The sequence below is a fragment of the Sinohyriopsis cumingii genome, chromosome 14 (assembly GCF_028554795.1).
Source record: "Sinohyriopsis cumingii isolate HCF-2022 chromosome 14, ASM2855479v2, whole genome shotgun sequence".
Classification (NCBI taxonomy): Eukaryota; Metazoa; Mollusca; class Bivalvia; order Unionida; family Unionidae; genus Sinohyriopsis; species Sinohyriopsis cumingii.
In genome coordinates this window covers 35,145,331-35,159,420 of record NC_142974.1, presented here as the reverse complement: position 1 = coordinate 35,159,420, position 14,090 = coordinate 35,145,331, and the positions used below count along the sequence as shown (strand labels likewise).

The 14,090-nt window shown below is 36.7% G+C and overlaps 1 long non-coding RNA gene across 1 annotated transcript; it reads left to right on the top strand.

The window, feature by feature from the left end:
* Window positions 1-258: 258 nt before the first annotated feature.
* Window positions 259-8,979, top strand: LOC149783563 (uncharacterized). The gene is made up of 4 exons (XR_016414033.1): window positions 259-454; window positions 2,053-2,175; window positions 7,413-7,550; window positions 8,881-8,979. It is a non-coding gene; the product is annotated as an uncharacterized LOC149783563 (long non-coding RNA).
* Window positions 8,980-14,090: the final 5,111 nt, after the last annotated feature.

Below are 14,090 nucleotides of genomic sequence, written 5' to 3'. Positions count from 1 at the left end.
TATTGTGTTACTGGAACTCAGTGTGGGTAGTTAAATGCGTTGTATCACATTAAACCAGTGTGAGGCATTCGATGAAGGTGTTAAAAATGCGCCACTTGCCACTTAAAGTAAGGGAATTAAAAGTCAACCTAATTTATAACAATTTTAATGGCTCCTTTTGACGACGACGAAGAAGAAGATAATGATGATGATGATGTATGACAGATGTGACGTATATGGTTGTCTATGTGTTCGTTCATGAACGCGAGACATTCCAGCAAATCGACTCCATTCTGACAAGTCGAAAGATAAGATCGGTACATCAGTGTATCAAGCACGTTTGTGACAAAACTTGTCTCAGTCGTGACTATATTTCTATAAAATCCACCTGCAACTGAATCTTCAATTCAGTTTTAGTTATATTCCTTACTTGTAATGAAGTCATTTGTGTTGCTCCTGGTTTGTTCCCTAGTGGGTAAGTATTTGTTTTTTCTTGCTTCTATTCTTGTTTTGAAGTAACAATGATAACTAACTAATATAGATATTGTATTGCACAAGCATCTGTTTACTCATTGTGGAGTACTGTGGATACAACTACATGTGGAGTACTGTGGATACAGCTACATGTGGGGTACAGTGGATGCCACTCAGTTTGGAGTAATGTGGATAAGATTCAGTGTGGAGTACTTTGGATGCGACACAGTGTGTCGTATAAGATGATGAGACTCAGACAAGAGTATCGGTTAATCGATTTAAAATGATATGTTACTGCGACTCAGTGTGGTGTGTTATTGAATGGAATGAAGAAGCATTGTGTTACTGTAACTCATTATGGGTATTAATAGGCAGCATTATAAACATTGTGTCACTTGCCAATGGAAGTAAGATAATTAAGCGACAATCTTATTCATAACAATTTTAGCGACTCATATTGACAATGATGATGATGATGATGATTGCGATGATGATGATGCGTGATATATGTAACCTAAGATGTTGTTTATATGAACCTTCAAGAACGCAAGACGATCCTACTCTGCAACTTCGACAGATACGATCCGCTTATCAGTGTAAGAAGCACGTATGTGATAAAACGTGACCCAGTAATGACCAAATTTCCATCAAAACCACTTACAAGTGAACATTTATTTTGAGTCTAGCTTTAGTTTCATTTGTTGTGATGAAACAATTTGTGTTGCTGCTGGTGTATTCCCTAGTGGGCAGGTATTTTTATTTTATCTTGGTTCTATTATTGCATTTTAATGACATTCAAGAACTATTTCTTACCAATTTCAGTGAGTTTCATTTCCTCGTGAGAAAAACTGAGACCATGTCATCGAGTAGGTTAATAACCACAGTTATCTACTAATATCGGCGATATCGCCGATATTATATTGTTATAAAGATACTGTCTTAAACAAGGTAGCACAAAAGATAAAAAAAAAAAACAACAAGTTTTGTAAAACTCAACAAATGATTCATTTTCCTATAATACAAAGTGAAAATCTAAAAATAACTTTCCGTATTGTGAATTTAATAATAAATAGTCCTAAATGTTTGACTACACGAACAAATTTTGTGTAAAGTTACTACTGAATTCCAAAGGTTTTCCACATAGGTTTCAGTACTGAATATATATTTGTGCCTGTAATCTCGAATACGCTAATGTGCCAGTGGCATGGATTGTGGCGATGCTCTAAGAGCCTTTTATTGTATCACAATAATATAATCCAAACATGTTCTTGTATAAATTCATTATAACTCCAAATTAATGTTTATGTCCAAGAATATTATTGATGTATTTACAGACAATAATGGAAACCTGATGTCCTAGACCCAGACCCCAAGAAACATATTTACCTCCACTGATTAGGATCTGGATTTTTAATACACACTAGATGAGAATATTAGCGATATATTATATTGTTTATAAAATAAATATCCCTGATCAGATACACAATGAACTTGATTTTGGACAAGGTAAAGTACTAAACACAATTGCATACAACATATAATCATTAAGAAAAGTCAACAAATATGCATCATATATACTTTACCATTTTCCTGGTACAGCTTATAGCCGAGCCTGCCTTTCCGCCACAGAATGTGATCTTCACGTTGTCCATTGCGGTAGTGGCTGGCACGTGCTTTGCGATCATGGACTATGCACGTGTGCCCAGAATGGTATAGTTCTAGGTTAGTATTGTACATATTTCTTTGATAAACTCTCTCGATTGGTAGATTATTTTTTCACTGAATGATCTAGGTATTCGTTCTGATGGTTCAAAGTTAATGCAAGGTTATTATGTACCAAACAGGACAAATAGCATATTTTCTTGCCTATCCTGCAACTTCATATTTTGTTGTTGTTGTTCTTGATTTTGTGTCGGGAAGGGTGGTCCAAGATTATCTTGTATCATGCTGAAAATATTGTCTACTGGTTTCATTCTTCTCTCAGTTAGGCGGTCACTTTTTCTTGGGATACAAGGACCATATAAGGCCCATTATATTACAGAGTGGATTAAATTATTAGCTACATTTGTGTATAACTGGTGGAGGAAGAAACCGGAAAATCCTGTTACGAACCACCGACCCACTTCAAGCTACTTGCAGCTTTTCTCTCATACCCACATAGGCCGAGCCCTAGACTCGAACCTACGCGGGCAGAGGAGAGACTATAGTGATCCGTCAACCTGGGGCCCCTAGTATGTATGTATGTATGTATGTATGTATGTGTGTGTGTGTGTGTGTGTGTGTGTGTGTGTGTGTGCGTGCGTGTGTGCTTGTATGGATAGAAAGGTGGATGGATGGATATATATGTATGTATGTATGTACGTATGGTTATATACAAAGAAGAAGGTTTCGTATTTTCATGCATTCTGGAAGATGTATGTGACAAGGAAAAACAATGAAATTAATTGATTCGAACATGACGTTCACCTCAGTGTGCTATTTATATTTACGTATTCGTTTATCGACTAGTTTGAATGTGATGAATCGGTCTTGGGAACATCCCACAGATTGAGTAAACAAGCGAATTGTTAGGTACAAACAGCCTTCATTGTGAAACATATTTTACGAGAATTTATGGTATCATGGATTAGTTTCTTAAAATATTCACTCTCAAACTCCTGAATAAAACGAATTGTTGAGATATGTTTATGTACAGGTTTTAGTAATATGAATTGGAAATAATTCTGCTTGTTTTATGCTAGGTCATGCTGGATTTTCAAAGAGAAATAACTTGGATATTTCACTTGTTACGACTCTGTGTTCTTAAAGTAAGTAATGCAAAAGAGTGAAAACCAACAAATGTTATAAACCTGCACAATGTTTTATTTCCCTAAAATACGAAGTGAAAAAATTAATATTAACTAACAACATGGTGAATGGAATTCTAAATAGTTCTGAAAATTTTTACCAAAAGTATCGAGTATTCCAAATGAATTCTAATGGTGGTCCGAATGAAATCCAATCTATTGTAATGATGTGTCAATAGTCTGGACTAGATTGATATGATAATAGTCTTGATGTTTTACAGTGAGATGGCCAAAAATGTCTTTATATGGATCCACACCATGTCCAAAAATAGTGACGTAATCGTGAAGTTTATGAGCAATTTACAATTTCAATTAATAATTGAAATAAATTCATGATTGAACACAATTAAATTACTCCACTACGACTGATATTTAAGACTGGAATAGCTAATTATCAGGTAAACATCCCTTATAAGAAAAACTTAAACTCAAGTTCAGAGCCAGAAAAAGAGTCCAATGACCCTTACAATCTGTAATCATAAAGATTAACACCCTTAATATAGATGGATATACATAACATACTGGAGTGGAAAACCAGAACTATTTTCTTCACTGCCCTCGAAGAGACTTGGCAATATTATCACCCAACAAACTGTGCAAAGATATGAGGATTTCCTTGTCTATGTGGTAAGTATAAAAGCTACGCATGAAGCCGAACAAAGTTCAAATCCCAAAATGCACATAATTAAGTGGCTTTCTTTATGTGCTGTAAGGCTTTGAAATTGAAAGTAGACTTATGTTAATACTTTTATTTTATGTGCCAATATATACAGCAGAAAACAAACGGCTAACGCCCTGATTAATGTGTAGGATGCATAAAGTCGTGTTCACTCTATGTCTCTGTCTCTGTGCGTGTGTGTGTGTGTGTATATATATATATATATATATATATATATATATATATATATATATATATAGTTACGTGTTTAGGCTCTCGTAAACAATAGGAAGAAAAGAGTGAAGACAACATGCTTTGTAAAATTAAACAAATCCATTTTTTCCATAGAAAAACAAAGCATAAAGAAATTTTTGTTAACGGTTTCAAGAATCAAATCCAAAAATAATCAGAAAATAATCCAAGAAAACAACATTAGAAGTCCTTGTAATAAAATGTTCTAATGAATTTGAGTTCGAGTCCCGACGAAAATCCGAAATGGAAGACGATGATGTATACTGTAGCCAGTATAGCACTGATGTGTCAACATGTCTTTGTCAATCCACAAACAATACTATTCCTGTATTTGAATTCCGAATAAAATTTCAATAAATGTCTTTGTCCAAGAATTCTGTATGAGCCCTTCAATATTCATAGTGAAAAAGAATTAATCTCTTAGAAGCCAACTAATTTGAAGAAAAATTAAAATGTAACTCCAATGGGTCACAACAGAAAAATAAACACCTTGATATATGAGTGTTTAAAAGCCCATCTGAGATTATTTCTCAAAACATCTGTACTAAACCTAGCTACTGCGCAAAACAAATTGCCCGTTTGAGGGTCACGTGATCACTTTCCATAAAAAAGGTAGAAGCTTTATATCACGTACTCACAGGACATCCTCGATTTCACTCTTCAAATCGCAAATTAAGAATGACTTAAATAAATATAAGTTGTTTAAACCAACTGCTACAAATTCTGTATCAAGGTCAGGAACTAGGTCAACATAAGGATACAAAGTTCTATTTTTAGGTGTTTATGAAGAAGAAACCCAATCAGGTCAAACTAATTTCTGGAAAATGTTAAATTCCAGTTAAAAGAATTTACATTACTCTGACATATAATGGAATAATGAAAAAAATTTTTAAACTAACAAACAAACATTTAAATTAAATCAAATATAAATTAAATTTATATATATATATATATATATATATATATATATATATATATATATATATATATATATATACAGGGAGAGGAAGATCCCGAAAAGGGTTGGCGCCAGCACGCAGCCCTGCTTTACGTCGCTGTTAATTGGGAAGGAGGTTCAAAAGGATCCATCATACAGGACTGTTCCCTTCATATCTGCATGGAAAGTGATTGTCGTGCTGAGGAGGGGGGTTCGGGGGGGGGGGGGGCAACCGATCTTAGTGAGAAGTTCAAAAAGGCCCTTCCTGCTGACCAAGTCAAAGGCCGATCTTAGTGAGAAGTTCAAAAAGGCCCTTCCTGCTGACCAAGTCAAAGGCCTTGGTGAGGTCGATGAACATCATCATCATGTAGAGTGGTTGACCTTGCTCTCTGCTCTTCTCTTGGAGTTGTCGTAGGGAGAAGATCATGTATGTCGTCGACCTGCCTGCTCTGAATCCGCACTGGGATTCAGGGTTCACACTGTCCGTGAGCAACTGCAGCCTGTTGAGTATGATGCGGGCGTACACTTTACCAACGTTGCTCAGGAGCGAGATCCCTCTGATGATTACACTCACTGCGGTCGCCCTTCTATATGGAAGTGAGATCTGGAGTACCTACATGAGGCAATAGCGCCGGCTCAACTCCTTCCATATACGGTGCCTAAAACGCATCCTGAAAATCAGCTGGCAAGACCGCGCCCCACACAACGAGATCCTGCAGCGTGTAAGTACGGCCAGCATGTACTCCCTGGTGAGCAAACGCCGCCTTTGATGGCTGGGACACGTCCGACGCATGGAGGATGGGAGGCTGCCAAAGAACATCCTATATGGACAGTTGGCCACTGGCACGAGAAGGGTCGGCCGCTCCTCACTCCGTTTCAAGGATATGTGCAAGAGGGACCTGAAGGCATGTGACATTTCACCCGATGGCTGGGAAGTGCTGGCCGAGGACCGAGGCACCTGGAAACTGACAGCAAGCATGGGCATATTAGTTGCTGATGCGAGGACAGGCCAGTTTGCGGCAGAGAAACGTGAGAGAAAGAAGAACGCGGCAGCAACCACAGTAACTCAGACTTCCCAGTATGTCTGCACCAACTGCAATAGGAACTGTCACAGCCACAGCAGACGATGCCAACACCCAGAGACAGACAACACCCCAAGGGCGCTGTTTGCAAGGACTTTCGAGACTGAGTCGCCAAAGAATGAATGAATATATATATATATATATATATATATATATATATATATATATATATATATATATATATATATATATATATATATATATATATATATATATGTGTGTGTGTGTGTGTGTGTGTGCGTGTGTTTGCGACGGCTAGTAATAATAATAATAATAATAATAAGCACTTACCGCCATAAAGGCATGGATAGATGGATCGATAAATGAATGGATGGATATAAGGGTTGGTCCGTGCAGACCATGCGATGCGTGCCGTAACCCGCGGACCCGGACTTGAATCTTTGTAAAGTACAAGTTAAATGTGTAAGGTGTATGATACTGTTTTCTATTCGTATTTAAAAAGTCTGTAATGTTCTCAATTATCTTTCTATTAGATATGTGATAGCATTCTACGTTTTGTTTGGTGGATATGTGTTGATCTCTTTCTCTATCTCTCTCATATATTTCATCTCAAGTATATTTCACCTACTCAATGAAATATATCCGTTATTCACTGTGTCAAGCGAATATTTTTCTCTGTATCGGTTGCTTGAGCCATGTTTTAATTGTACGAGTCATGTTTTGATTGTACGTAGAATTGAACAGTTTCGATTTGTGTATTTATAACTCATACTGCTGTGGAGTATGAAAAACGATACAACTGTATAGTTAGAGTTTTGTGAAAATGTGGTTCCTGGTTTGGTTATAATACTATTATCATTTGTTGTATTTGGCTGTAAAATACCATTAGTTGAGAACAAACGTTGTCTTAACGTCATTAGAAATAGAGGAAAGATCAATTTCAAGCCCAAGTCAGGTAGTATGCGCTTTGATCGCTCGATTTTGAGGTGATCTTATACGTTGGGTTTATAACTCAGGCGTGTGACAATATCTTCAGATCCAGGATTTTAGTAAGAGGTTTGGTTGGGATCTTGTGAACATGGTGTGATCAAATGATTGGGGGTGGTGGTCATGCCCCCAAACATCATTTTAAGAACTACTGTTGGAGTAAATTTAAAACCAAATAATACTTTCTTAACCTCACACGATGTCCCAATGAAATGGATACGTTCTATATTTTTCAGGATGCTCGCAGAATTCCGATTGTGTCGATGGTATCCACACATGCTCGGATTTTCGGCCCGTGTGGCGCTGTGTGATACGTGAGATCAACAATGTCACAAGGGGCACCTGTTCCTGCCATCACACGGAATAGGCAATCGGTACGGTAGACTCAGTTGGTATTCTCATATGCTGCTGATTTTGTTTCATGTCTGCTTTTCTGCGTGTGTCTTTTCTATCGTGTGGCCCGTCTCCATTTTACTCGTGATTTACATGGAGTGGAAAATGAAGTCACAAACTTTAGGTAAATACTCCAGCGTATATGACTTTCGTTGTTTCTTTGGTATATTTTACGTACAGACATTTGTCTGTCTCCGTCTTTTTCTGTTTGTTAAACACTTCATTGTCAAGAACTTTCTTCCCTAATATTATTCTCCATCAGTTGTTGGATACACTCTTTTCAAGAGGTCGTTAGGATTACTTCCGTCTTTCTTCGAGTATATATATATATATATATATATATATATATATATATATATATATATATATATATATATATATATATATATATATATATACATATATATATATATATATATATATATATATATATATATATATATATATATATATATATATATATATATATATAATTTATTAATAAAGGGAGATAAACAGTTTTATCAATATTTTTATTATGTATAATGGACACTTATTCAAGATATAGAAAATTAATAAATAAAAAATAAAATATAAAAATTTAACACAATAAAAATAAAAAAAATAAAAATATATATTGATATAATCTTTACAAATCTTAAATAGGTTATCAGAACTCAATTTATATAATAAAAGATATGGTGTGCATAACGAACTAATGACGTAATGACGTAAGAAGTGATATTGAATTCAGTTTGAATTCAGTCTGATGAAGCATTAAAGCGAAACCGGTCACACATTCTACGTGTTAGTGTTGTTTATTTTATATATATATATATATATATATATATATATATATATATATATATATATATATATATATATATATATATCGATGGTGGTCGTGGGTGGTAGGAGTTTGGGTAGGTAGTTATTGATCTAATTCTTCTTCTCCGTAATTTATCGGCAGGAAAAGAACGATCGATATCTGTATTAAAATAACAGAAAAAGAAATAAAACGATTGTGGCATATAGACCATTCTCATTTTCGGCAAGAAGAATATCTTAATGTAGCGATATATATTGTTTATGTTCTGTATTTATAACGATTCTTGGTCAATATAAGTAATTAAATAAAAGTATTAATTGCTCCTAAGGTAAAGAGTAGTTTTTTTTATTTTAGCGTCATTTCAACCACAATGATAACTCCAACAATAATGGAACACTGATAACGTTAATGTCCTATGCTATTTAATTTAACTTGTAAAAACTATATTTCCCTTTGTTCAGAATCTTGTCGAAACCAATGCAAATGTAATGCTATATTTTCAGGCACTCTTCAAGAATGCTCAAGAAGGGGCGATTTTACCTATGCACTTAACAGCATATTAATAGTTGTCGTAAGGGGAAATAAACGTATTTGTCAACAAGTATATTCCTTATTTTGATCAATATATCGATCGATCGATCGAGAGAGAGAGAGCGACGGACAGACAGACAGACATACAGACAGACATACAGACACTTGCCGAATACGAAATTTTATCTAGGTAGAAATCGTAATGTATATATATAGACAGAACTAGTGCTGATGACAAAGAAATTCAACCTGAGGAAGAATGTCTGCTGTCAAGAATTATAATTAAATTCTGAACGATATACCCAAAGACTTACATCATATGGAGTCATAACGAAGTAATTTGTATCGACGGCGTACATTTTTATTTTGTGTCATTGATAGCGTACGTCTTATGGTGTCATAACGTACTGATTTACATTGATAGTGTACGTCTTATGGTGTCGTAACGGATTGATTTGCATTGATAGTGTACGTCTTATGGTGTCGTAACGGATTGATTTGCATTGATAGCGTACGTCTTATGGTGTCATAACGTATTGATTTACATTGATAGTGTACGTCTTATGGTGTCGTAACGGATTGATTTGCATTGATAGCGTACGTCTTATGGTGTCATAACGTATTGATTTGCATTGATAGCGTACGTCTTATGGTGTCATAACGTATTGATTTACATTGATAGTGTACGTCTTATGGTGTCGTAACGGATTGATTTGCATTGATATCGTACGTCTTATGGTGTCATAACGTATTGATTTACATTGATAGTGTACGTCTTATGGTGTCGTAACGGATTGATTTGCATTGGTAGTGTACGTCTTATGGTGTCATAACGTATTGATTTGCATTGATAGCGTACGTTTTATGGTGTTATAACGGATTGATTTGCATTGATAGCGATTCGCAAGTTATATCCTCTAAGTCAGGAAATGAACAAAAAGATTTTACTTCATGTGCTGGTAAAACAAAGAACGAAAGAAGAAGGAACAGTGTGACGTTGTTAGGTCAGTCCCAGGTAGAGCGCTCTAAGAAATTTATTGATGGAAAACCCGTGCTACGTTTACAATGTATTTCACTTATTCATACTCCTCCCTCCATGCAATAGGTTTCCTGGACTTGCGAGATGTGCTCACTGAATATTAGAGTAATAAATGGACTATAAGTTGTTACTTAATACCGTCATACCGCATATCACTGTTCTCCTCCATCTTTAGTGAAAGTACGCATTCGCGTTACTTTGTTTCTTTGATTACCACGGTGAAGAAAGCTACTAACCAACCAACCACTATAGTTTTGTTGGAATTTTCCGAACAAGCTATCAAGGGAATGAGATCACTTTTGTGAAAATGACATCACTGACTAGGAATCAACGATTTACTGGTTACCAGCCTATGAATCTGACTTGCAAACTGGAGAAGGACACCAGCGAAAGCTATCGCGCTGGTCTGTTGCTAGTATACCATGCGATTTCCAGACCGGTTCCCGGGTACAGACGGTTTTATTCTTCAGAAATGTTTTGAAAAAATAGAACCCAAACGTTGATAGTACGCAAACGCCATCTGATTGAATAATGACTGGATGGAGTCCACTTCGGAAAAAAATATATTTACTTGTTCGAAACCGAGCCGAAGCGTGGAACTGTTATGCTATTAAAACGATGATTGGAAGTTTCAATGAGCTTGCTAAACTCCATCCAATATCTGTTTGGTTTGTGATATGTGATTGGTGCCTAACTTGGGAAATGTAACTATGATTTCGATTTACAGAATGTAACCTTGCAATCAGGATGAAATGCGTTTGTTTCGGTATAAGCTGTAAGCAGAACTGTTTGGTTGCGCCTCCAGATAACATGTACCTCTGGCAGAGTTACACATGTAATGTAACGTTGTTTGCACTTGTAACGTGCATAGTAGAGAGAATGTTGGAATACCTCCATGCTATTTTCATCTACTGTGTCTGAAATTTATTTACATGTTGTGAGTGTGGATATCGCGCATGATCTACGCACACGGCTGATCAAACTTCAGCTTTCATGTGCTCGAAAATCAGCATGAACTGACTACACTGACTTTAGTAGTTATTAAAGTAGGGAAAATGAATCGGCCAGAGTAGGCAATACCAGTCTCTGACTGTGCAACTAATGAACTACAAAATGTACAAAAAGAAAATAAAGTTTCGCTCTTTTTTTATACATTTACTGTTTGAAGTTCAGGAAGGGAAAATGGCCAAGCAGATCTAGAAATTGTTCTGAATGGTGAACATCTCTAGTAAGGTCGAGGTCACAATCCAAATTACACTCATCAGTCCTACCCGAACATAATGGGAATACTATGTTCTTATAACAATAGCTAAGCATAACATGTGAGAAAAACACTGGAAATTCTTTCTCTTTAAAACCCTATGCAATGTAAGAAACAATAGAGTGTAGCCTGATACCATCTTCTTTCGACAGTCACGTGCAAAGTAGTCAATGCAAACAATGAAAGAGGAGACTCACTCAATAGCCTCAAAAGAAAATAAAAATGTTAAAATGTAGTTTTTTCTTTCTGCTGAAACTGTAATAATTGATTCTTACAGGATCAAATAACAAATCTTTGTAATATTTTTTCTGCAAACAAATTAATTTATCTTTGGCTGCATTTGATATAGATCGAGGTACCAATGTTTTACGTACGCTAGGACAAGGTCTGTTGTGTTCATTGAACGCATGCAACGTTTGTGTCCGAAATAACGAATTCTGATTTTTTTTGCTAAAATTGCCATATAATATAACTTTCATACATAACTGAGACACTGACCACACTGACCTATCAATACGTTTCGTGCCTTCTTAGGTGAACGATCTTTACTGAGGCTCGTTAGAAAGGAAATAAGTGTGTGTGTGTGTGTGTGTGTGTGTGTGAGTGTGTTTGTGTGTGCTATTTTTTTTTTACGTGGCCTTAACAATTGTTCAGTCATATCGCTACGATGTCTGCATTGTGATAGTTAACAGTGATGTCTAGCATTGGGGCTTCATGCCACAGACATGTAACATGATGTCCCACCCAGTCACTTTATCCTAACACCAAACCGACCAGTCCTAACACTAACCTCTTAATTCTGAGCGCCTAGTGAGGCAGCTGTTAGTATTATTTGTATAGATCTTGGATATGACTCAGCCGGGGTACGAACCCCGCGACATCCCACATCCGAGGCGGAAGATCTAACCACCAGGCCACCGGAGCGGTAAAATGAAATAAGAACAATCTATAAATGGGTACAATGACCAAAATATAACGCTTGGACCCTAGTCCTAATAATGTAAACACCAACCCCAAATTTTACCATGTAGGGGTGGGACGTAGATCTAGTCCTTCCTCATATGAAACTGTTAGAAAATTATGTCTAACTTTACATATATATATATATATATATATATATATATATATATATATATATATATATATATATATATATATTACTTTCCTACGTGTATATATTTTTAGCAATGGTGTGAATTCTTCAAGAGACAATACTCGTATTAACTGATTTACATTAAATTAAGACTCTCTCTTTCTCTCTCTCTCACTCTCTCTCTCTCTCTCTCTCTCTCTCTCTCTCTCTCTCTCTCTATATATATATATATATATATATATATATATATATATATATATATATATAAAACACTATATCTCTTACACATCTAAGAAGAGAGGGATCCGCATGGAACACATTTTAGTATGCCAGACCGCAAGACCAGTAGGTGCTAGTAAGAATAATATTCAGTCAGGGCTTTAAAATATCACTGGCTTTTTAGCAATCAGGACTCCCGTGATAGTCAGACCATTTCTAAAGTCGTTGGGCTGTCTATCAGTGACCCGAACCTTTAAATCATTACTGTTTTACACTAAACTCACACAACTTTGTACAGACATGGAAAGAGCAAACTTGAGGCAGGTTATGGGACATTGTTCCTAGTATGGAGGTGGGTTTCGGCAAAATTGTTTGTCGTTGATAGCTATCAGAGGTTGGTAAAAACAGCCTATTGTAAGGGTGTTGTCGACAAAATGATTTTGTTGTTGGTAGCTAACACAGGTTAATAAAAACGGCTCTTTGCACGGTTAGGTCAACTGACCTGCCTCCTGTATAGCTGCCAAGACTTAGTAACCCCACATCTTATGCTCATAGGAGGAATCGTATACCAGGGCTACTCTACCCCTCATAACTGACCGGGATCACCAATAATCACGTTGACCTTAGAAGCATCGATTGACAGTGCTATTTAAGGGGTCGGGATATATGCATTCTATATATATGAAAGTCGTTGAATCGTGGATGTCACTGAAAGGACTTGCCAGTCTTGACATTGTCAAAGAACCCAAAATATACAGTTCGTCCATCAAGTTGATGACGACCACTTTAGTCATCCTGTGTTTTGTCGGGAACAAATGGTCTATGGGTGCGTAGGTGGCCGATGAGGCCGATGTGCGCCCTGAATGTTCTGTAGCATTGTGGACATGGGATGGTAGCAACGCTGATTGTGGGGTTACAGGCTCGGGATTTCCAGTCATGTCTCCGTTGTTCGGACGTGGCTGTCATGTCGGCTTCGCAAGCTCCAGCACCTTTAGTGATGGAAGAGCGCCACACGACCCTGTCATGGGCAGTCTGCTCCCACGTGTCATAGCTAATGCCAAAATTTTTCAATGACATTCAGGGTATCGTTGCGTTTACCTTGTTCAAGAGGTTTTCTGGAAGCCGGTGGTCTGGCATGCGAGCTACATGGCCTGTCAAGATGGTGTAGATAATGGGAAGACCTGCATGGGCAAAGACCACAGTATCTGGAATCCTGTCTTGCCATTTGATGTTTAGGAGTCTTCTGAGATAGGTAGTGTGGAAGTGATTCAATTTCAACTTTTCTGGGTCTCTAACATGGTTGGCGGATCATCCAGTGATTTATTGACTGGCACTTGGGGCAGCTGATCAATGACTTCATCATTAATAAATGTTGGACGGTTCAGGACACAGTTGACGTGCTTAGCCCACCTTTCGAGGATATTCTCATTGTCTGTGATCAGCGTGTTCTCATCCACACTGAGGAGAGGGGACGATCCTGATGATGATGGGCCATAGACTTCATTCAACGAATCATAAAACCTCTTCATGTCATACTTGACAGCATGGTTTTGGATATCATCAACGTTAT